This window comes from Saimiri boliviensis, chromosome 1 (assembly GCF_048565385.1).
Source record: "Saimiri boliviensis isolate mSaiBol1 chromosome 1, mSaiBol1.pri, whole genome shotgun sequence".
NCBI classification, from domain to species: Eukaryota; Metazoa; Chordata; class Mammalia; order Primates; family Cebidae; genus Saimiri; species Saimiri boliviensis.
In genome coordinates this window covers 221,406,036-221,428,906 of record NC_133449.1, presented here as the reverse complement: position 1 = coordinate 221,428,906, position 22,871 = coordinate 221,406,036, and positions in this window count along the sequence as shown.

The window sequence follows — 22,871 nt, the reverse complement described above, 5'->3', positions numbered from 1 at the left end:
TTGGTTATTCCCAGTCTGTGCCCTATACATAATGCTACCATAAACATTTATGTATGTATTTTTGTGTCAAATTTCCATTGATAATATTCCTGAAAGTGGAAATATTAAGTAATAAGTTATGGATATGTACAATTTTCATAGATAAAGTTCAGCAATTTCCCAAGGTGAGTTTCAACAACTGAAACTTCTTTTTTTTAACTTTTTAAAAAATTGTTATACTTTAAGTAGTTCTAACATACTTGTGCAGAACGTGCATGTTTGTTACATAGGTATACACATGCCTTGGTCGTTTGCTGCACCCATCAACCCATCATCTACATTAGGTATTTCTCCTAATGTTATCCTTCCCCTAGCCCCCCGCCCCCTGACAGGCCCCAGTGTGTGATGTTCCCCTCCCTGGATCCATGTGTTCTCATTGTTCATCTCCCATTTATGAGTGATAACATGTGGTGTTTCATTTTCTATTCTTGTGTTAGTTTGCTGAGAATGATGGTTTCCAGATTCACCCACGTCCCTGCAAAGGACAAGAACTCAGCCTTGTTTATGGCTGCATATTATTCCATGGTGCATATGGGCCACATTTTCCTTATCCAGTCTATCATTGATGGGCATTTGAGTTAGTTCCAAGTCTTTTGCTATTGTGAACAGTGCTGCAATAAATATATGTGTGCATGTGTCTTTATAGTAGAATAATTTATCATCCTTTAGGTATATATCCAGTAATGGGATTGGTGGGTCAAATGGTATTTCTGGTTCTGTCCTTGAGGAATCTCCAAACTGTCTTCCACAACAACTGAATTAATTTACACTCCCATCAACAATGTAAAAGTGTTCTTATTTCTCCACATACTCTCCAGCATCTCCTGTTTCCTGACTTTTAAATGATCACCATTCTAACTGGCATGAGATGGTATCTCAAGGTGGTTTCCATTGGCATTTCTCTAATTATGAGTGATGATGAGCTTTTTTTGTATGTTTTCTGGCTGCATAAATGTCTTCTTTTGAGAAGCATCTGTTCATATCCTTTGCCCACTTTTTGATGGGGTTGTTTGTTTCTTACTTGTAAATTTATTTAAGTTCTTTGTGGATTCTGGATATTAGCCTCTGTCAGATAGATAGATTACAAAAATTTTCTCCCATTCTGTAGGTTGCCTGTTCACTCTGATGATAGTTTCTTTTGCTGTGTAGAAGCTCTATAGCTTAATTAGATCTCATCTGTCAATTTTGGCTTTTGTTACCATTGCTTTTAGTGTTTTAATCATGAAATCTTCTCCCATGCCTATGTCCTGAATGGTATTGTCTAGGTTTTCTTCTAGGGTTTTTAATGTTTTAGGTCTATGTTTAAGTCTTTAATCCAGTTCAAGTTAATTTTCATATAAGGTGTAAGGACAGTATCCAGTTGCAGTTTTCTGCATATGGCTAGCCAGTTTTCCCAACACCATTTATTAAATAGGGAATCCTTTCCCCATTACTTCTTTTTGTCAGGTTTGTCAAATATAAGATGATTGTAGACATGTGGTGTTATTTCTGAGGCCTCTGTTCTGTTCCATCAGTCTATATATCTATTTTGGTACCAGTATCATGCTGTTTTGGTTACTGTAGCCTTGTAGTATAGTTTGAAATTAGGTAGCCTAATGACTTCAGTTTTGTTGTTTTGGCTTAGGATTGTCTTGGCTATACAGGCTCTTTTTTTGGTTCCATATTAAATAGGTTTCACTGTGCTGGCCAGGATGGTCTTGATCTCTTGACCTATGATCTGCCTGCCTTGTCCTCCCAAAGTGCTGGGATTACAGGCATGAGCCACCGTGCCCAGCCTTAAAGTAGTTTTTTCTAATTATGTGAAGGAAGTCAGTGGTAGGTTGTTGGAAATAGCACTAAATCTATAAATTACTTTGGGCAGTAAGGCCAGTTTCATGATATTGATTCTTCCTATCCATGAGCATGGAACATTTTTCCATTTGTTTGTGTCCTCTCTTATTTCCCTGAGAAGTAGTTTGTAGTACTCCTTGAAGAGGTCCTTCACGTCTCTTGTAGGTTGTATTCCTAGGTATTTTATTCTGTTTGTAGCAGTTGTGAATGGGAGTTCACTCGCAATTTGGCTCTCTATTATTGGTATATAGGAATGCTTGTGATTTTTGCACATTGATTTTGTATCCTTAGAATTTGCTGAAGTTGCTCATCAGCTTAAGGAGATTTTGGGCCGAGACTATGGGGGTTTTCTAAATATACAATCATGTCGTCTGCAAACAGAGACAATTTGACTTCCTCTCTTCCTATTTGAATACAATTTGTTTCTTTCTTTTGCCTGATTGCCCTGGCCAGAACTTCCAATACTATGTTGAATAGGACTGGTGAGAGAGGGCATCTTTGTCTTGTGCTGGTTTACAAAGGGAATGCTTCCAGCTTTTGTCCATTCAGTATGATATTGGCTGTGGGTTTGTCATAAATAGCTCTTAGTATTTTGAGATACGTTCTATCAATATCTAGTTTCTTGAGAATTTTTAGCATGAAGGGCGTTGAATTTTATCAAAGGCCATTTCTGCATCTATTGAGATAATCATGTGTTTTTTGTTGTTGATTCCATTTATGTGATGGATTACATTGATTAATTTGTGTGTGTCAAGCCAGCTTTGCATCCCAGGGATGAAGCCAACTTGATCGTGGTGGATAAACCTTTTTCTGTGCTGCTGGATTCAGTTTGCCAATATTTTATTGAGAATTTTCACATAGATGTTCATCAGGGATATTGGCCTAAAATTTTCTTTTTTTGTTATGTCTCTGCCAGGTTTTGGTATTAGAATGATGATATTGGCCTCATAAAATGAGTTAGGGAGGAGTCCCTCTTTTTCTGTTGTTTGGAGTAGTTTCAGAAGGAATGGTACCAGCTCCTCTTTCTACCTGTGAATCTGTCTGGTCCTGGGCCTTTTTGGTTAATAGTTCATTAATTACTGCCTCAGTTTCAGAACTTGCTATTGGTCTATTCAGGGATTTGACCTCTTCCTGATTTAGTCTTGGAAGAATGTATGTGTCCAGAAATTTATCCATTTCTTCTAGATTTTCTAGTTTATTTGCATAGAGGTGTTTATAGCATTCTCTGATGGTAGTTTGGGTTTCCGTGGAATCATTTGTGGTATCTTCTTAATCATTTTTTATTGTATCTATTTGATTTCTCTCTCTTTTCTTCTTTATTAGTCTGGCTAACAGTCTATCTATTTTGCTAATCTTTTCAAAAACCCAGCACCTGGATTAATTGAGTTTTGAAGGATCTATCTTGGCTTTACCTCCTTCAGTCTGCTCTGATCTTAGTTATTCCTTGCCTTCTGTTAGCTTTTGAATTTGTTTGCTCTTGCTTCTCTAGTTCATTTAATTGTGATGTTAGGGTGTTAATTTTAGATCTTTTCTGCCTTCTTTTGTGGACATTTAGTGGTATAAATTTCCATCTAAACACTGCTTTGGCCTTGTCCCAGAGATTCTGGTACATTGTGTCTTTGTTCTCATTTGTTTCAAATAACTTTTTATTTCTGCCTTAATTTTGTTATTTACCCAGTAGTCATTCAGGAGCAGGTTGTTCAGTTTCTATGTAGTTGTGTGGTTTTGAGTGAGTTTCTTGATCCTGAGTTTTAATTTGATTGTACCATGATATGAGAGACTGTTTGTTATGATTTATGTTCTTTTGCATTTGCTGCAAGGTGTTTTACTTCCAGTTATATGGTCAATTTTAGAATAAGTGCAATGTGGTATTGAGAAGAATGTATATTCTGTCCATTTAGAGTGGAGAGTTCTGTAGATGTCTATTAGGTCCACTTGGTCCAGAGCTGAATTCAAGTCCTAAATATTTTTGTTAATTTTCTGTCTCCTTGATCTGTCTAATGTTGACAGTGAGGTGTTAAATTCTCCCAGTATTATTGTATGGTAGTCTAAGTCTGTTTGTAGGTCTCTAATAACTTGCTTTATGAATCTGGGTGCTCCTGTATTGGTTGCATATGTATTTAGAATAGTTAGCTCTTCTTGTTGCATTGATCCCTTTACCATTATATAATGTCTCTGTATTTTTCTTGATCTTTGTTGGTTTAAAGCCTATTTTATCAGATACTAGGATTGCAATTCCTGATTTTTGGTTTGTTTTTTGGTTTTCCATTTGCTTGGTAAATATTCCCCTATTCCTTTATTCTGAGCCTATTTGTGTCTTTGCACATGAGATAGATCTCCTGAATACAGCACAGCAATGGGTCTTGACTCTTTATCCAATTTACCAGTCTGTGCCTTTTAATTGGGGCACATAGCCCATTTGCTTTTAAGGTTAATATTGTTATGTGTGAATTTGATCCTGTCATTACAATGCTAGCTGGTTATTTTGCCCAATAGTTGATGCAGTTTCTTCATAGTGCTGATGATCTTTACCATTTGGTGTGTTTTTTCAGTGGTTGGTACCAGTTGTTCCTTTCCATGTTTAGTTCTTTCTTCAGTGCTTTCTAGTAAGGCAGGTTTGGTGATGACAAAAATCTCTCAGCATTTGCTTGTCTATAAAAGATTTTATTTCTCCTTTGCTTATGAAGCTTAGTTTGGCTGGATATGAAATTCTCGGTTGAAAAAAATTCCTTTCTTTAAGAATATTGAATATTGGCCCACTCTCTTCTGGCTTGTAGGATTTCTGCAGAGAGATCCACTATTAGTCTGATGAGTTTCCTTTTGTGGGTAAGCCAATCTTTCTCTCTGATTGCCCTTAACACTTTTTCTTTCATTTCAACTGTGGTGAATCTGGCAATTATGTGTCTTGGAGTTGCTCTTCTTGAGCAGTATCTTTGTGGTATTCTCTGTATTTCCTAAATTTGAATGTTGGCCTCTCTTGGTAGGTTTGGGAAGTTCTCCTGAATGATATCCTGAAATGTGTTTTCTAACTTGGTTCCATTCTACTTGTCACTTTCAGATACATCATTCAAAGGTAGATTTGGTATTTTCACATAGTCTCATATTTCTTGGAGGCTTTGTTCATTTATTTTCATTCTTTTTTCTCTAATCTTTTCTTAACACTTTATTTCATTAAATTCATCTTCAATCTCTGATATCCTTTCTTCTGCTTGATTGATTTGGCTACTGATACTTGTGTATGCTTCACGAAATTCTCGTGCTGTGTTTTTCAGCTTTATCAGATCATTTATGTTCTTCCCTAAACTGGCTATTTGGTTAGAAAATCCTCTAACCTTTTTTCAAGGTGCTTATCTTTCTTGCATTGGGCTAGAACATGCTCTTTTAGCTCAGGGGAGTTTGTTATTACCCACCTTCTGAGGCCTACTTCTGTCAATTCATTAAACTTATTCTCTGTCCATCTCTCCTCCCTTGCTGGTGAGGAATTGTGTTACTTTGAAGGAGAAGAGATGTTCTGGTTTTTGAAATTTTCAGCCTTTTTGCACTGGTTTTTCCCTATCTTTGTGCATTTATTTACCTTTGGCCTTTTACTTTGGTGAGCTTCAGATGGAATTTCTGTGTGGATGTCCTTTTGGTTAATGTTGATGCTCCTCCTTCCTGTTTGTTAGGTTTCCTTCTAACAATCAGGTTCATCTGCTGTAGGCCTACTGAAGTTTGCTGGAGGTCCACTCCAGACCCTGTTTGCCTGTATAACTGGTAGAGGCAAAGATTGCTGCCTGTTCCTTTCTCTGGAAGCTTCTCCCAGAGAGGTACCCATGAGATGCCAACCAGAGATCTCCTGTATGAGGTGTCTGTCAACCCCTGGTGGGAGATGTCTCCCAGCCAGGTGGCATGGGAGTCAGGGATCCACTGGAGGAGACAGTCTGTCCCTTATCAGAGCTCAAGTGCTGTTCTAGTAGATCCACTGCTCTCTTCAGAGCCAGCAGGGAGGAATGTTTAAGTTTGCTGAAGCTGCACCCACAGAGACCCCTTCCGCAAGGTGCTCTGCCCCAAAAAGATGGGAGTTTGATCAACAAGACCCTGACTGGCATTGCTGCCATTTTTTTTTAGAGATGTCCTGCCCAGAGAGTTCAACTTAAACTTCTATGAGCAGGGTATAAAGTGTTCCTATTGCTCTGTATCAGACTTTTTAAATTGTAGGCATTTTGTTGAATGTGTAGTAGCATCTCAGAGTGGATTTAATTTACATTTCCCTGATAACTCAAAAAGCTGAGCTCCATTTTAGATGTTTATTGACCATTTGAAGATCCTCTTTTGTGAGATGCCTTTTCAGGGTTCTGCTCTGCTATTGAACTATCTATGGCTTTTTCTTATTGATTTCTAGAAATTCTTTCTGTATTTTGGGAACAAGACCTTTGTCAACTGCATGAATTGCAAATATCTTCTATTGTGTGGTCTGCCTTTTCACTTTCTTCATAGTGTCTTCTGATAATTAGAACTTCTTCCTTTTAATGTAGTCCAACCTTCTAACATTTTATTTACTGTTAGTGCTTTTTGTTGAGAAATCTTTCCTTATGACAAGATTATAAAGATCTTCTTTTTATGTTATGTTCTAGAAATTGTTTTTATTTACTGTTTATATTTAGATTTACTGTCCAGCATGTAGTATGTTAGAAGAACATACTACCAGAAGAACACCTCCAAGTAGACTTAATTACTCATTATGATGTAAATTAAGGGTCAACTTTCATTTTTTCCTCTATAGATATTCAGTTAACCCACACCATCTATCAATTATCCCACCTCTTTTTTATACTGTAAACTTTGTGACAAATTTAGCATTCATGATTGTGTATGTCTGATTTTAGATCCTTTATTCTGTTCTATTGATCTACCATCAACTATTGTGGCTTTTAAGCCAAATAGTTAATCCACAGATATTCCATGTTTTTCTTCTGCTTTAAGAGTATTTTGGATATTTTTAGCCTTTGCATTGCCATATAAATTTTAGAATCAGTTTGCTAATTTACATTTTAAAAAGCTGATGATATTTCTGTTGGGATTTCAATCAATAAATGAATTAGAGGAGAATTGACATCTGTATAATACTGAATCCTCCAATCAGTGAACATGGTATATATATATCCATCAATTTATGTCTTTAATTTATATTAAAATCCTTAACAAATTGAAGACTTACATATGTTATATTTAATTTATAGCTACATTAGTCCAATTTCATGCTGCTGATAAAGACATACCTGAGACTGGACAATTTACAAATGAAAGAGGTTTAATTGGACTTACAGTTCTACGTGGCTGGGAACGTCTCGCAATTATGGTAGAAGGCAAGGAGGAGCAAGTCACATGTTATGTAGATGACAGCTTGTGCAGGGGAACTTCCCCTTATGATAATCATCAGATCTAATGAAATTTACTCACTATTACAAGAACAGCACGGGAAAGACCTGCTCCCATGATTCCATTACTTTCCACTGGGTCCCCCACCCCCACAGCACATGGGAGTTCAAGATGAGACTTGGGTAGGAACACAGCCAAACCATCAGTCCACTTTTGGTCCCTCCCCAATCTTATGTCCTCACATTTCAAAACCTATCATGCCTTCCCAACAGTCTCCCAAAGTCTTACCTCATTTCAGCATCAAAAGTTCAGCGTACAAAGTCTTATCTGAGACAAGGCTAGTCCCTTCTGCCTGGGAAATGGGATTGTTTTTCTTCTATCACATTGTCAGACTGCAAATTTTCCAAACCTTTATGCTCTGCTTCCCTCATGAAACTGAATGCCTTTATCAGCACCCAAGTCACCTCTGGAATGCTTTGCTGCTTAGAAATTTCTTCCACCAGATATCCTAAATCATCTCTTACATTCAAAGTTCTGCAAATCTCTAGAGCAGGGGTAAAATGCTACCAGTCTCTTTACTAAAATGTAACAGGAGTCACCTTTGCTTTAATTCCCAACAAGTTCCTCATCTCCATCTGAGACCACCTCAGCCTGGATTTCATTGTCCATATCATTGTCAGCATTTTAGTCAAAGTCATTCAACAAGTCTCTAGGGAGTTCCAAACTTTCCCACATTTTTCCATCTTCTTCTTAGTCCTCCAAACAGTTCCAATCTCTGCCTGTTACCCAGTTCCAAATAACATTTTTGAGTTATCTTTTCAGCAACACACCACTCTACTGGTACCAATTTCCTTATTAGTCCATTTTCACACTGTTGATAAAGACATACCTAAGACTAAGTAGTTTACAAAAGGAAGAATTTTAATTTGACTTAGAGTTACACATGGCCTCATAATCATGGTGGAAGTCACGAGGAGCAAGTCATGACTTACATAGCAGGCAAAGAGAGAGCTTGTGCAGAAAACTCCCCCTTATAGTAACCATCAGATCTCGTGAGACTTACTCACTATAATGAGAACAGCATGGAAAAGACCTGCCCCAATGATTCAATTACCTCCCCCCAGGTTCCTCTCACAACACATGGGAATTCAAGATGAAATTTGGGTGGGGACGCAGCCAAACCACATCAGTAGCCAAGATGCTACTGTAAATGGTCATCTTTCCATTTTATTTTCTAACTTGTCCAGCTATATAGAAATATATGAAAATTTTTATATGACCTTATGTACAGAAACTTGCTAAATTAACTTATTAATTATATAACATTGTCTGGAGATTGTTTTGAGTTTTTGATGTATGTTCATTTCTTTCAAATTCCTGTAGCTTTTATTTTTTATTTTTATTATTTCAACTTTTATTTTAGATTCAGAAGGCATATGTACACATTTTGTTATATGAGTATATTATGTGATGCTGAGGTCTGGAGGTCTGATTGATCCTGTCATCCAGGTAGGGAGCATAGTACTCAATAGTTAATCTTTTTCCCCTGTATCTCTGCCAGATTTTGATATCAGGGAGATGCTGGCTTCATAGAATGCATTAGGGAGGAGTCCAGCCTCTTCAATTTTTGAATAGTTTCAGTAGAATTGGTTTCAGCTTTTCTTTGTATGCCTGGTAGAATATGATTCCATCTGATCTGGGCTATTTTTTGTGTGTTTTTTTGTTTTGCTGGTTTTTGTTTTTGTTTTTGGTGGAGGTTGGTGGGTTTTTTTTTATTACTGATTCAATTTCAGAACTCAATATTGGTCTATTCAGGGTTTCAATTCTGTCCTGATTCAATAATTGAAATTTGTATGCTTCCAAATTTACCTGTTCTCTCTAGATTTTCTAGGTAATATACATAGAGTTATTCATAACACTCTCTGAGGATCATTTAGATTTCTGTGGGGTTAGTTGCAGTGTCACCTTTGTTGTTTTCTGGTTTTGTTTATTTTGATCTCCTTCTTTTCTTTGTTAATTTAGATAGTGTTCTATTGACCTTGTTTATCCTTTCAAAGAAGCAACTTTTGGGTTTGTTGATTCTTTGTATGAATTTTTGGGTCTCAATTTCATTTGGCTCCACTCTGACTTTATTTATTTATTTTATTCTGTTAGTTTGGGGATTAGTTTGTTCTTGTTTATTTAGTTCCACTAGGAGTAATGTTAGATTGTTAAGTGGAAATCTAACATTTTGAAATAGGCATTTAGTACTATAAACTTTCCTCTTAACACTGTTTTTGCTGCATTCCAGAGATTTTGGTATGCTGTGTCTATGTTTTTCATTATTTAATTTCTGCCCTAATTTCATTATTTACCCAAAATCATACGGAAGCAAGTTGTTTAATTTCCATGTAATTTTTTAGTTTCAAGAGATCTTCCTGGTGTTTATTTCTATGTTTATCCCACTGTGGTCTAAGAATAGGTTGGTATGATTTTACTTTCTTTTATTTATTGAGATTTACTTTATGACTGAGCATATAATTGATTCAATATATGTTCCATGTCCAAATGTACCTATGTGATTGATGAGTAGAATACCCTGTAGATGTCTATTAGTTCTAATTAGTCAAGTGTCAAATTGAAGTCCAGAATTTCTTTGGGAGATTTCTGTCTTGATGATCTGTCTAATGCTGTCAGTAGGTTGCTGAAGTTGCCCACTATTATTGTCTATCTGTCTAAGTCCTTTCCTAGATCTAGAAGCATTTGTTTTATAAAACTGGGTGCTCCAATGTTGGAAGCACATATATTTAGGAAAGTTGAGTCTTCCTGTTGAATCAGACTCTTTATCATTAAGTAATTTCCTTTCTTTTTTTTTTAACTGTTGTTAGTTTAAAGTCTGTTTTATCTGATACATAAACAGTGACCCCTGCTTTTCTTTGTTTTCCATTTTCTTGATAGATCTTTCCAACTTTGATCCTATGTGTGACATTATGTGTCAGATGGTTCTCTTGAAGACAGCAGAGAAATTGGTCTTTTTTTTTTCTTTTTTTTCTTTTTTATTCAACTTGCTACTCTGTGCCTTTGAAATGAATTTAGACCGTATACATTCAAGGTTAATATTGATATGTAGGCTTTTAATCATATTGAAGTTGTTAGTTGGTTGCTTTATAGCTTCTATAGTCTAGGCATTTTATAGGGTCGTGCCTGGTATTATTGTTTCATTTCCATATTTAGCAGTTCTTCAGGATCTCTTCTAAGGCTCACCTATAAGTAATGAATTCCCTTAGTGCTTAGTTGTCTGGAAAAGTGCTTACTTCTCCTTCACTTATGAAACTTAGTTTGGCAGGATATGAAATTCTTGGTTAAAATTTATTTTCTTTAAGAATGCTGAAAATGGGCACCAGTGCCTTCTGGCTTGTGGGGTTTCTGCTGAGAAGTCTGTTGTTAGAAGTCTGATAGGGTTCCCTTTGTATGTGATCTGATATTTTCTCTAGCTGCCTTTAAGATATTTTTCTTTAGTGTTGACCTTGGACAGTCTGGTGACTATATATGCCTTGGTGATGTTCATTTTGTATAGTTTTACACAGACATTCTGTGGATTTCTTGTATCTGGATGTCTTATTTTCTAGCAAAATTAGGGATTTTAAAAAAAAATTATTCCCTCAAATATGTTTACCAGGTTGCTTACTTTTTCTCCTTCTCTCTCAAGAATGCCAATAATTCATGAGTTTGGTCACTGTATATAATTCTGTATTTCTCAAATCTGTGTTTATTTTTTTAATTGCTTTTTCTTACTTTTGTCTGACTGTATTAGTTCTAAAGACTGGTATTCATTTTTTCTTCTGCTTGGTCTAAACTATTGATAAAGCTTTCAATTGAATTTTGAAATTTCTTAAGTGAGTTTTTTCAATTTCAGAAGCTCTAAGTGATGTCCTCTTAAGATATTTACCTCTTCCTCTCTTTCCTGGATTGCTTTAGGAGTTTGTGTTGATTTTCAATCTCGTCTTAGATCTCATTAAGCTTCTTTGTAATCCATGCTTTGAATTTTTAATTTGTTATTTCCTAGTTTCCATTTGAGTTAGGGATCTAATATGGCTTAGCTCTGTGTTCCCACCCTGAAACCATGTTGAATTGTTATTACTAATATCGGCAGTGGGCTCTGGTGGAAGGTGATTGGATCATAGGGGTGATTACTAATGGTTTAGCACTATCTCACTAGTTTTGTCTTATGATAAAGTTCTCCTGATATCTGCTTGTTTAAAAGCGTGTAGCACCTATTCCACTTCCTCCTGCTCCCACTATGCAAGACAAGCTTGCTTCCCTTCCCCTTCCACCCTGATTGTAAGTTTCCTGAAGCCTCCTCAGAAGCAGAAGCCTGTCCTGCTGAACCATGAGCTAATTAAACCTCTTTTCTTTGCAAATTACCCAGTTTCAGGTACTTGTTTATAGCATCGCAAAAACAGACTAATACAGAAAATTGCTACCAGAGAAGTAGGATATTGCTATAAATATATCTGAAAATATGGAAGCAACTTAGGAACTGAATAATGTGCAGAGGTTGGAACAGTTTGGAGGGCTCAGAAGAAGACAAAGGAGATGAGGGAGAGTTTGGAACTTCCCAGAGTCTTGTTGAATGGTTGTGACCAAAATGCTGAGAGTAATATGACAATGAAGTACAGGCTGAGGAGGTCTCAGATGTAGATGAGGAACCTCTTAGGAACTGAAGTAAAAGTCACTCTTGCTGTGCTTTCCCAAAGAGTCTGGCAATATTGTGACCCTGCTGTGAGAATTTAAACTTCAGAGAGACAATTTAGGGTATCTGGCAGAAGAAATTTCTAAGCAGCAAAGTGTTCAAAATGTGCCCTGGCTGCTTCTAAAAGCCTGTACTCATTTGCATAAACAAATAAATAATCTACAACTGAAACTTATACTTAAAAGGAAAGCAAAGCATGAAAGTTCAAAAACTTTGCAGCCTGGCCATATGGTAGAAAAGAAAATCCCATTTTCAAGGGAAGAATTCAATCCTGCTGCAGACATTTGCATAAGTAAAGAGGAGCCTAATGTTAGCAGCCAAGACAACAGGGAAAATGCCTGGAAGGTATTTCAGGGACAGCCTTCCCCAACCCACCCAAACCGTTCCTCCATCACATGCCTAGAGGTTCAGGAGGGAAGAGTGGCTGCATGAGCAAGGCCCAGAGCTCCACTGCTCTGTACAACTTCAGAACACTATGCCCTATGTCCCAGCCACTCTAGCTCCAGCTGTGGCTAAAATGGCCCCAGACACATTTCAGGCCACCCTCTTGCTCAAGAGGGTGCAAGCCACAAGCTAAGGTTTCCATGTGGTATTAAACTTTCGGGTGTGCAGAGGGCAAGAGTTGAGGCTTAGGAGTCTCCACCTAGATTTCAGAGGATGTATAAAAATGCCTGGATGTCCAGACAAAACTCTGCCGAAGGGGCAGAGTCCTCACGGAGAATCTTTACTGGGAAAGTGAAGAGGGGAAATGTGGAACTGGAGACCCCACACAGAGTTTCCACTGGATCACTGTCTAGTGTAGCTGTGAGGAGACAGCTACCATCTTCCAGGCTACAGAATGGTTGATCCACTGGCAGCTTGTATCATGTGCCTAGAAAAGCTGCAAGTGCTCAATATCAGCTCATGAAAGCAGGTACAAAGGCTGTGCCCTGTGAAGCCATGGGACAGAGCTGCCTAAGGTCTTAGGAGTCCACCTAATTGGTGTGGGCTAGATGTGAGACATGGAATCAAAGGAGATTATTTTGGAGCATTGGAATTTAATAATTTCTCTACTGGGTACTGGACTTGCATGGGGTCTGTAGCCCCTTTGTTTTGGCTGCTTTATGTCTTTTGGAAACGGAATATTACCTGGTGCCTATCCCCCCCTCCCCTTGTATCTTATAAATAGCTAACATGGTATTTTTTTTTTTTTTAAGACTCAGGACTTGCACTGTCTCACATGACACTTTGGACTGGACTTTGGAGTTAATGCTGAAATGAATTGAGACCTTGGGAACTGCTTAGACAGAACTGCTTAGCAGGAATGGTTATATTTTGCAATGTGAGAAGAACATGAGATTTGAGAGAAACCAGGAGTAGAATTATAGGTTTTAGCTCTGTGCTCCCACCCAAATCTCATTTTGAATTATAATCCCCAATGTTGGAGATGGGGCCTGCTGAAAGGTGATTGGATTATCAGGGTGGTTTCTAATGGTTTGGCACCTTCCCTCCAGTGCTGTCTCATAATAGAGTTCTCCCAAGACCTGTTTGTCTGAAAGTGTGTAGCACCTCCTCCCTCTCTCTCTTCTTCCTGCTCCTGCTGTTTAAGATAACGCTTGTTTCTTCTTCACCTTTTTCCATGATTGTAAGTTTCCTGATGCCTCCGTAGAAGCAGAAGCCTGTACAGCCTACAGAATCATGAGCTAGTTAAATCTCTTTTCTTTATAAATTACCCACTTTCAGGTATTTCTTACTTTATAGCAGTGTGAGAACAGACTAATACAGACCACTGCTGGAGATCTAGTGAGATGTTTTGGTGGTGTCACTACATTCCAATGTTTTATGGTGTCAGAATTCTTATACTAGTTTCTTCTCATCTGGGGATGCCGACATTTTAAATTTTTGTAATAATTTGCATGCAGGTAGAAATTTTTCTTTTTCTTTCCCTATAATATTTGCTTATTTTTCTTTCCCTTTTTCTCCTTCCCTAGAGAGTGTGACATAGAGAATGCCGTGTTATGTCTTCTGGCTTTGCTTCTACAGTTCTACTCACTTCTTTTGGCAGATATGATATTGGGGTGTGCGGTTTGACCTACTAGGTACCAAATGGCACTTATGGGTGAGAGTCAGCTGTAGCCAAGGCAGCTGGGTATTTACTTGATCCTTGTTTAGTGGGAGAAACTCTTTATTACATCAGGCAATAGGCTGATCTGAGGAACAATGAGCTCCCTGTTCAGTCCCAGGTGGACAGGGGAACAACATAGGCAGGGCCAAACCAGGCAGACCCACCTACAGCTCCCCCAGTGGCAGGCAGAAACACCAGCACCAAGGGAGAATCCCATGGGCAATTACCAAGCATACAGAAGTGTGCCTAGGTGTGGAGCTGCGGGACCTCCTCAGCGCCATTTTCTCTGCATGGGGAGTATGGATAGCCTAAACTCCTAACCTCTAAGAATGGGTGCTCCAAATGCCTAGAAATCAGCATGAGCATGGAGCATAGAGGGCCCTGCTGCACTATAATTTCTGCAAAGGAAAAGTGGGGCAGCTCAGGCTGCTTATCTTGGTGAATGTTTGCTTCAGTTGCCTGAAGATCTGCCTGGGTGTGGAGCAAAGAAGGCACAGCTGCACCATGATCTTGGCACAAGAAGGATGCAGTGGTTTAGGTTGCCGATCCAGGCAAGCAGTTCCCCTGAATGCCTGTAGAGTTGCCTGACCATAAAGCAGAGAGGGCCCTGCTGCACCACAGTATGTGTGCAGGAAGAGTGGGGCAGCTCAGGCAGTTGACCCAGGTGAGAAGTTCCTCTGAATGCCTGGAGATCTACCTGGGCATGGAGTGGGAGAGAGCGCCCCTGCATCAGTACTTCTGCACAGGAAGTTTGGGGCTACTCAGCCTACAAATCAGGCAAGTGGATACTCTGAATGCCAGGAGATCCGCCAAGGCATGGAGTGGAGAGAGCCCCCCTGTACCATTATCTGTATCCAAGAAGGATAAGGCAGCTCAAGTCCAGGTAAGTGAGTGCTCTAAATGCCTCTAGATATGCTTGAAGGTGGAGCAGAGAGGGCTCACTGTACTACCATTTCAGGGGAGCAGATCAAGGCACCTAGCAATGGTACATGAAGACCTGCTCTAGGTCACCAAGCTGCCCCGGCTGCAAGTCTGGTTTCCTAAGAGAAACCACAGCTGTAGCAGCTCTCCTCCCACCCAAGGCCTGCAAAGTGGGAGCGCATATTTCCAGTGTCTACTGCTGAGGCACTTTCCACAATTCTAGTTATAGAACCTCCTGCCTCACTCTAGAGCAAGCACTCCAATCTCTGCCCTGAGACTAAAATGCCTGTGCAGCCAAGCTGCCAGGTAACCCTAGAATTACTGACCTGGTACACAACCATATTAAAAGTGGCATACTCAGCCCCAGGCCTGGGAAAATGCCTGCAGCCTGTCCCGGTTCTGGGAAATGCTTTCAGCTTTCCCCAGTGTCTTTCCCTCATAGAGTCTCTAAACGTGTCCCCAAGTTAGCTCCAGGGTTTGGGAGAAACAAAGTGCTCTCCCTTGGCCTGGGTTGCTTGGGTCCCCAGTGGAAAGCTGAGTCACAAACAGAGGTTCTTTGCCTCTCTCTCTCTCACGTACTGGGGCTTCACTTATTTTTATTAACCAGATGCCATCATGGGTCCTGTTTACCCACATTCTCCTCCCCAAGATCTAAGGTATCCTTCATGATTCCAGTGAAATTCCATTTTCTTTCTTGAATTGAAGCCCACAGAGTAGAACCTTGTGAGCTATCTTGCTATTCATACTTCAGCATCTTGGGGAAAAAGTTTTTAGTTTTTCTTGCCTACAAAACAATGTTTAATAGCAATAAGGTCTTTCTTTCTCATGTATAGCTCAGAGGAAAGCTTTCAGCATTTCTTCTCTAAGTATGATGTTTGCTGTAGGCTTTTTGTAGATATGCACCATAATCAGATTAAGGAACTCTTCCACCCCATTCTTAATTTCCAAAGGTTTTCATTATGAATGGAAATTAAGTTTTATCAAATTATATTTCTGTACCTACTTTTCTCTTTTATTATGTTAATATTGCAAATTTAAAATTTTTCTTTGCAAATGGTAAATACTCTTGCATTTCTGGACTAAATTCTATTTGATCATGATATAATAGCCTTTTCATATATTGCTAGATTCAATTTATTAATCTTGTTTCAGAATTTTGGTGTCTCTGTTTATGAATTAGATTAGCCTGATATTTGCCTTAGGCTGACTTCTCATATTTTGCTTTTAAGGTTATGCTGGCCTCATAAACACTTTGGAATGCAGTCATGCTCTTTAAAAAATTTTCTAGAAAACTTTGTATAAGATTGTCACTGTCGTGTGTGTGTGTGTGTGTGTATATACACACAAAAAAAATGTTTGATAGAATTTTCCCACAAGATTCTCTGAATCATAAGTTTTTTTTTTTAATGAAGGTTTAAAATGCTGATTCAGTATAAAATTTATATGATGGGAAGAAAGAATAGCAGTCCAGCAATCCATTTGCTTTTTTTACTGGAAAGACATTTTGGTAGAAAGACAGATGACCTAATCAAGTAAACATGCTAATGATAGACCTCCTCAACACCAACTCAGTCTACTGCGTTAGGCACCCAGCATATCTTTTCTGATAGACTGACCTATGGTGGGGAGAAATTTTCAAAATAATTTTTTCTTCATTGCATTAAGAATTAAACTTTGCTATTTCAATTTTCTCTACTCTTACTGGCTTAATTATAAACATCTCCAAGTCAGGCTTTTTGTGTCTAGTGTTCACTTTTATTCACCCCTTAGGGTCCAACATAATGGACCAACTGATGGAAAAAGAATCAGAAGAAAACATTCATTTCCAGAATGATATTTCCACAATTTCCATTTACTCATTAGGGGAAAAAATGAACTATTGAAGCAAAAGTTACTTGAAGGTATCTTGTAATCAATTATTAGAAAAAGCAAAACTGCTCAATCGTGAAGGTAAGATCAGTCCAGGTCTTTTCAATTGCCACACATACCTTCACCAACATGTGGTCTCCCCAAGGAAGAACCAAGAGATAAATAAGATGCTTGAGTTGACAGTTTGATATGAGAAACAATTAATCTTTTGGTGGATTATCTCAGTCATAATTCAGCAATTATTTCCTATCACTTTCTAGTAACATAAAAGGTAACCAATATGTTGGGATGTTACATTCTCAGAAATCTCATTCAAGATAGTCACAATGCTCTTCAACATATTCTCCTCTTTCCTTGATCATTTTCAGACTGTATAACTTGCATTTGAAGTGACATGGAGAATGACTTTTTTTTCTTTATATAAAAGGTGGGGAGTGAGGAACCCTTCCAACCCTCCCCTTTTAGAACAAATTCAGTGTTTCTCAAGTAAGCGTTCATTGATATTGCTGTCAAACAAATAATTTTTTAAATGAAGGCATAAGGAATCTCTCTGTATTTCTGAAAAATAAAAATTATCTTTATTAATCCTCTTGGGTTGTGACATGGACAAAATTATCAATATAATCTTAACCTTTATACAAGTCTCCAAAGCCTTCAGAACTGAACTGAACAGTTCTGATCCTCCATGGGCACAGCTCTTCCTTTAGGTCAGAAACTGTTTTAAACTGCAGGTATCCTTTCAATCTGTTATACACTCCACAAATGGAATTTTCTTTATTTCAAAGTAGAATTGGCTATAACTGATTTGATCAGTCAGATTTAGTTCCACTTACATTCATACTATAATATTAAAGCATGGAAAGATACAATGGTTCTATGACTCTTTTTTTTTTTCCTTTTTTTCCTTTTTTTTTTTAATTGCATTTTAGGTTTTGGGGTACATGTGGTGAACATGCAAGATTGTTGCATAGGTACACACATGGCAGTGTGCTTTGCTGCCTTCCATCCCCTCACCTGTATCTGTCATTTCTCCCCATGCTATCTCTTCCCACCTCCCCACCCCCCCGCCCCTCCCCCATTTCCCCCCAACAGACCCCAGTGTGTAGTGCTCCCCTCCCCGTGTCCATGTGTTCCCATCGTTCAACACCCGCCTATGAGTGAGAATATATGGTGTTTGATTTTCTGCTCTTGTGTCAGTTTGCTGAGAATGATGGTTTCCAGGTTCATCCATGTCCCTATAAAGGACGTGAACTCATCGTTTTTGATGGCTGCATAATATTCCATGGTATATATGTACCACATTTTCCCTATCCAGTCTATCATCGTTGGGCATTTGGGTTGGTTCCAGGTCTTTGCTATTGTAAACAGTGCTGCAATGAACATTCGTGTGCACGTGTCCTTGTAGTAGAATGATTTATAATCCTTTGGATATATACCCAGTAATGGGATTGCTGGGTCAAATGGGATTTCTATTTTTGGGTCCTTGAGGAATCGCCACACTGTCTTCCACAATGGTTGAACTAATTTACATTCCCACCAACAGTGTAAAAGTGTTCCTATTTCTCCACATCCTCTCCAGCATCTGTTGTTTCCTGATTTTTTAATGATCGCCATTCTAACTGGTGTGAGATGGTATCTCAATGTGGTTTTGATTTGCATTTCTCTGATGACCAGTGATGATGAGCATTTTTTCATGTTTGTTGGCCTCCTGTATGTCTTCTTTTGTAAAGTATCTGTTCATATCCTTCACCCATTTTTGAATGGGCTTGTTTGTTTTTTTCTTGTAGATCTGCTTTAGTTCTTTGTAAATTCTGGATATCAGCCCCTTGTCAGATGGGTAGACTGCAAAAATTTTTTCCCATTCTGTTGGTTGCCGCTTCACTCTACTGACTGTTTCTTTTGCCATGCAGAAGCTGTGGAGTTTGATTAGGTCCCATTTGTCTATTTTGGCTTTTGTTGCCATTGCTTTTGGCGTTTTGGTCATGAAGTCCTTGCCTACACCTATGTCCTGAATGGTTTTGCCTAGATTTTCTTCTAAGGTTTTTATGGTATTAGGTCTGATGTTTAAGTCTTTAATCCATCTGGAGTTAATTTTGGTGTAAGGTGTCAGGAAGGGTTCCTGTTTCTGCTTTCTGCACATGGCTAGCCAGTTTTCCCAACACCATTTATTAAACAGGGAGTCCTTTCCCCATTGCTTGTTTTTGTCAGGTTTGTCGAAGATCAGATGGTTGTGGGTATGTTGTATTTCCTCCGAGGCCTCTGTTCTGTTCCATTGGTCTATATCTCTGTTTTGGTACCAGTACCATGCTGTTTTGATTACTGTAGCCTTGTAGTATAGTTTGAAGTCTGGTAGTGTGATGCCTCCCGCTTTGTTCTTTTTGCTTAGAATTGACTTGGCTATGCGGGCTCTCTTTTGGTTCCATATGAAGTTTAAGGTGTTTTTTTCCAGTTCTGTGAAGAAGGTCATTGGTAGCTTGATGGGAATAGCGTTGAATCTGTAAATTACTTTGGGCAGTATGGCCATTTTCACGATGTTGATTCTTCCTAACCATGAACATGGAATGTTTCTCCATCTGTTTGTATCCTCTCTTACTTTGTTGAGCAATGGCTTGTAGTTCTCCTTGAAGAGGTCCTTTACGTTCCTTGTTAGTTGTATTCCTAGGTACTTTATTCTCTTTGTAGCAATTGTGAATGGCAGTTCGTTCTTGATTTGGCTCTCTTGAAGTCTATTACTGGTGTACAGGAATGCTTGTGATTTTTGCACGTTGATTTTGTATCCTGAGACTTTGTTGAAGTTGTTTATCAGTTTCAGGAGATTTTGGGCTGAGATGATGGGGTCTTCCAGATATACAATCATGTCATCTGCAAATAGAGACAATTTGATTTCTTCCTTTCCAATTTGGATACCCTTTATTTCTTTTTCTTGCCTGATTGCTCTGGCTAGAACTTCCAGTACTATATTGAATAGGAGTGGTGAGAGAGGGCATCCTTGTCTAGTGCCAGATTTCAAAGGGAATGCTTCCAGTTTTTGCCCATTCAGTATGATATTGGCTGTTGGTTTGTCGTAAATAGCTTTTATTGTTTTGAGATACGTTCCGTCAATACCTAGTTTATTGAGGGTTTTTAGCATAAAGTGTTGTTGAATTTTGTCAAAAGCCTTCTCTGCATCAATCGAGATAATCATGTGGTTTTTGTCTTTGGTTCTGTTTATGTGGTGGATTACGTTTATGGACTTGCGTATGTTGAACCAGCCTTGCATCCCCGGGATTAATCCTACTTGATCATGGTGGATGAGCTTTTTGATATGCTGTTGCAATTGGTTTGCCAGTATTTTATTGAAGATTTTTACATCTATGTTCATCATGGATATTGGCCTGAAATTTTCTTTTCTTGTTGAGTCTCTGCCGGGTTTTGGTATCAGTATGATGTTTGTCTCGTAAAATGATTTGGGAAGGATTCCCTCTTTTTGGATTGTCTGGAATAGTTTCAGAAGGAATGGTATCAGCTCCTCCTTGTATGTCTGGTAGAATTCAGCTGTGAACCCATCTGGACCTGGGCTTTTTTTGGGTGGTAGGCTCTTTATTGCTGCCTCGACTTCAGACCATGTTATTGATCTATTCAGGGTTTCGGCTTCTTCCAGGTTTAGGCTTGGGAGGTTGCAGGTGTCCAGGAATTTATCCATTTCTTCCAGGTTTACTAGTTTATGTGCATAGAGTTGTTTGTAATAATCTCTGATGATGGTTTGGATTTCTGTGGAATCTGTGGTGATATCCCCTTTACCGTTTTTTATTGCATCAATTTGGTTATTCTCTCTTTTCTTTTTTATTAATCTGGCTAGTGGTCTGTCTATTTTGTTGATCTTTTCAAAAAACCAGCTCCTGGATTTATTGATTTTTTGAAGAGTTTTTTGTGTCTCTATTTCCTTCAGTTCTGCTCTGATCTTAGTTATTTCCTGTCTTCTGCTAGGTTTTGAGTTTTTTTGATCTTGCTCCTCTAGCTCTTTCAATTTTGATGATAGGGTGTCAATTTTAGATCTCTCCTTTCTTCTCATGTGGGCACTCATTGCTATATATTTTCCTCTAGAGACTGCTTTAAATGTGTCCCAGAGATTCTGGTATGTTGTGTCTTCGTTCTCATTGGTTTCGAAGAACATCTTTATTTCTGCCTTCATTTCATTGTTTATCCAGTCAACATTCAAGAGCAAGTTGTTCAGTTTCCATGAAGCTGTGCGGTTCTGAGTTAGTTTCTGCATTCTGAGTTCTAACTCGATTGCACTGTGGTCTGAGAGACTGTTTGTTATGATTTCTGTTCTTTTGCATTTGCTGAGGAGTGATTTATTGCCAATTATGTGGTCAATTTTAGAGTAGGTGTGATGTGGTGCTGAGAAGAATGTATATTCTGTGGATTTGGGGTGGAGAGTTCTGTAAATGTCTATTAGGTTTGCTTGTTCCAGGTCTGTATTCAGGTCCTGGATATCCTTGTTGATTTTCTGTCTGGTTGATCTGTCTAATATTGACAATGGGGTGTTAAAGTCTCCCACTATTATTGTGTGGGAGTCTAAGTCTCTTTGTAAGTCATTAAGAACTTGCCTTATGTATCTGGGTGCTCCTGTATTGGGTGCGTATATATTTAGGATCGTTAGCTCTTCTTGTTGCATTGATCCTTTTACCATTATGTAATGTGCTTCTTTGTCTCTTTTGATCTTTGTTGCTTTAAAGTCTATTTTATCAGAGATGAGAATTGCAACTCCTGCCTTTTTTTGCTCTCCATTTGCTTGGTAGATCTTCCTCCATCCCTTTATTTTGAGCCTTTGTGTATCCTTGCATGTAAGATGGGTTTCCTGGATACAGCACACTGATGGGTTTTGGCTTTTTATCCAATTTGCCAGTCTGTGTCTTTTGATTGGGGCATTTAGTCCATTGACATTTAGGGATAGTATTGTTATGTGTGAATTTGATGCTGTCATTTTGATGCTACCTGGCTGTTTTGTTGGTTAGTTGATGCAGATTCTTGATTGTGTTGATGCTTTTTTACCATTTGGTGTGTTTTTGGAGTGGCTGGTACTGGTTGTTCCTTTATGGTTCTATGACTCTTAACAAACTCAGACTGCTATGATAATATATACTGCATAGTTTGCATACTCTACGATTCTATTGGTGTCATATACCCAAAGCTATGTTTCTATTTCTAAAATGTCTTAGGACATGGGAAAATAATGTGCTTTATAAAAGACACATATTTTTTAAAAAAGAAAGAAAACTTACACTAAAGTATGTCAAGCACCAGGAAACACTGTGTTTATATCGCTAGTATATACTCTATCCTCCTATCATTAGCAAATTGCAAGCTTGGCAAGTATTTAAACATGGAAAAATGAAAGCAGTGATATAAGGTGTACTAATAGCAAAATCTCATCATGCATAAGTGGAGTTTACTGGGATGAAATAAACATATTATGAATTATTAAGACAGGGTAGTTACCATTGCCTTACAGTATTACAAGGTGGTACTATTTACAATTATTGTCAATCCCCAATTTGTTATCTCAGAATGAATTTCTTTGTTTAACACTAGGTTATATTTGAGCAAATGACACAATAATCTATATAGGTGATAATACGGTTAAAAACTCATTTATTATGAAAAATATGGAAACACTAATAACTAAAAATGTATAGACAATAAAAAGCATCGAGACTACTATAATTCTGATTTGTTTCAAGAATGCTTTGTTTTTTGAAAAACAGAATTAATTTTGTAAGGAGATAGGGAGAAACTTTTCAGGAGATTCTGAAGGACAGTTTTAAATGAGCTAGAAGTTGAGATATTGGTCTCTAGGGGTGGTTCTCTTTTTAAAATATTTCTAAGAAGTCTGGACAAAATTTATGTCTCTCAAAGAAAAAAGTTGTTTTAGAATGTTGAAAGAAACAGAAAAAGATGTATATGATCACCAGGAGATGAATAAAAAAGCAGAAAGAATGGTTTGGTCAGATAATTCCCCATGTTAGCTATCAGGTA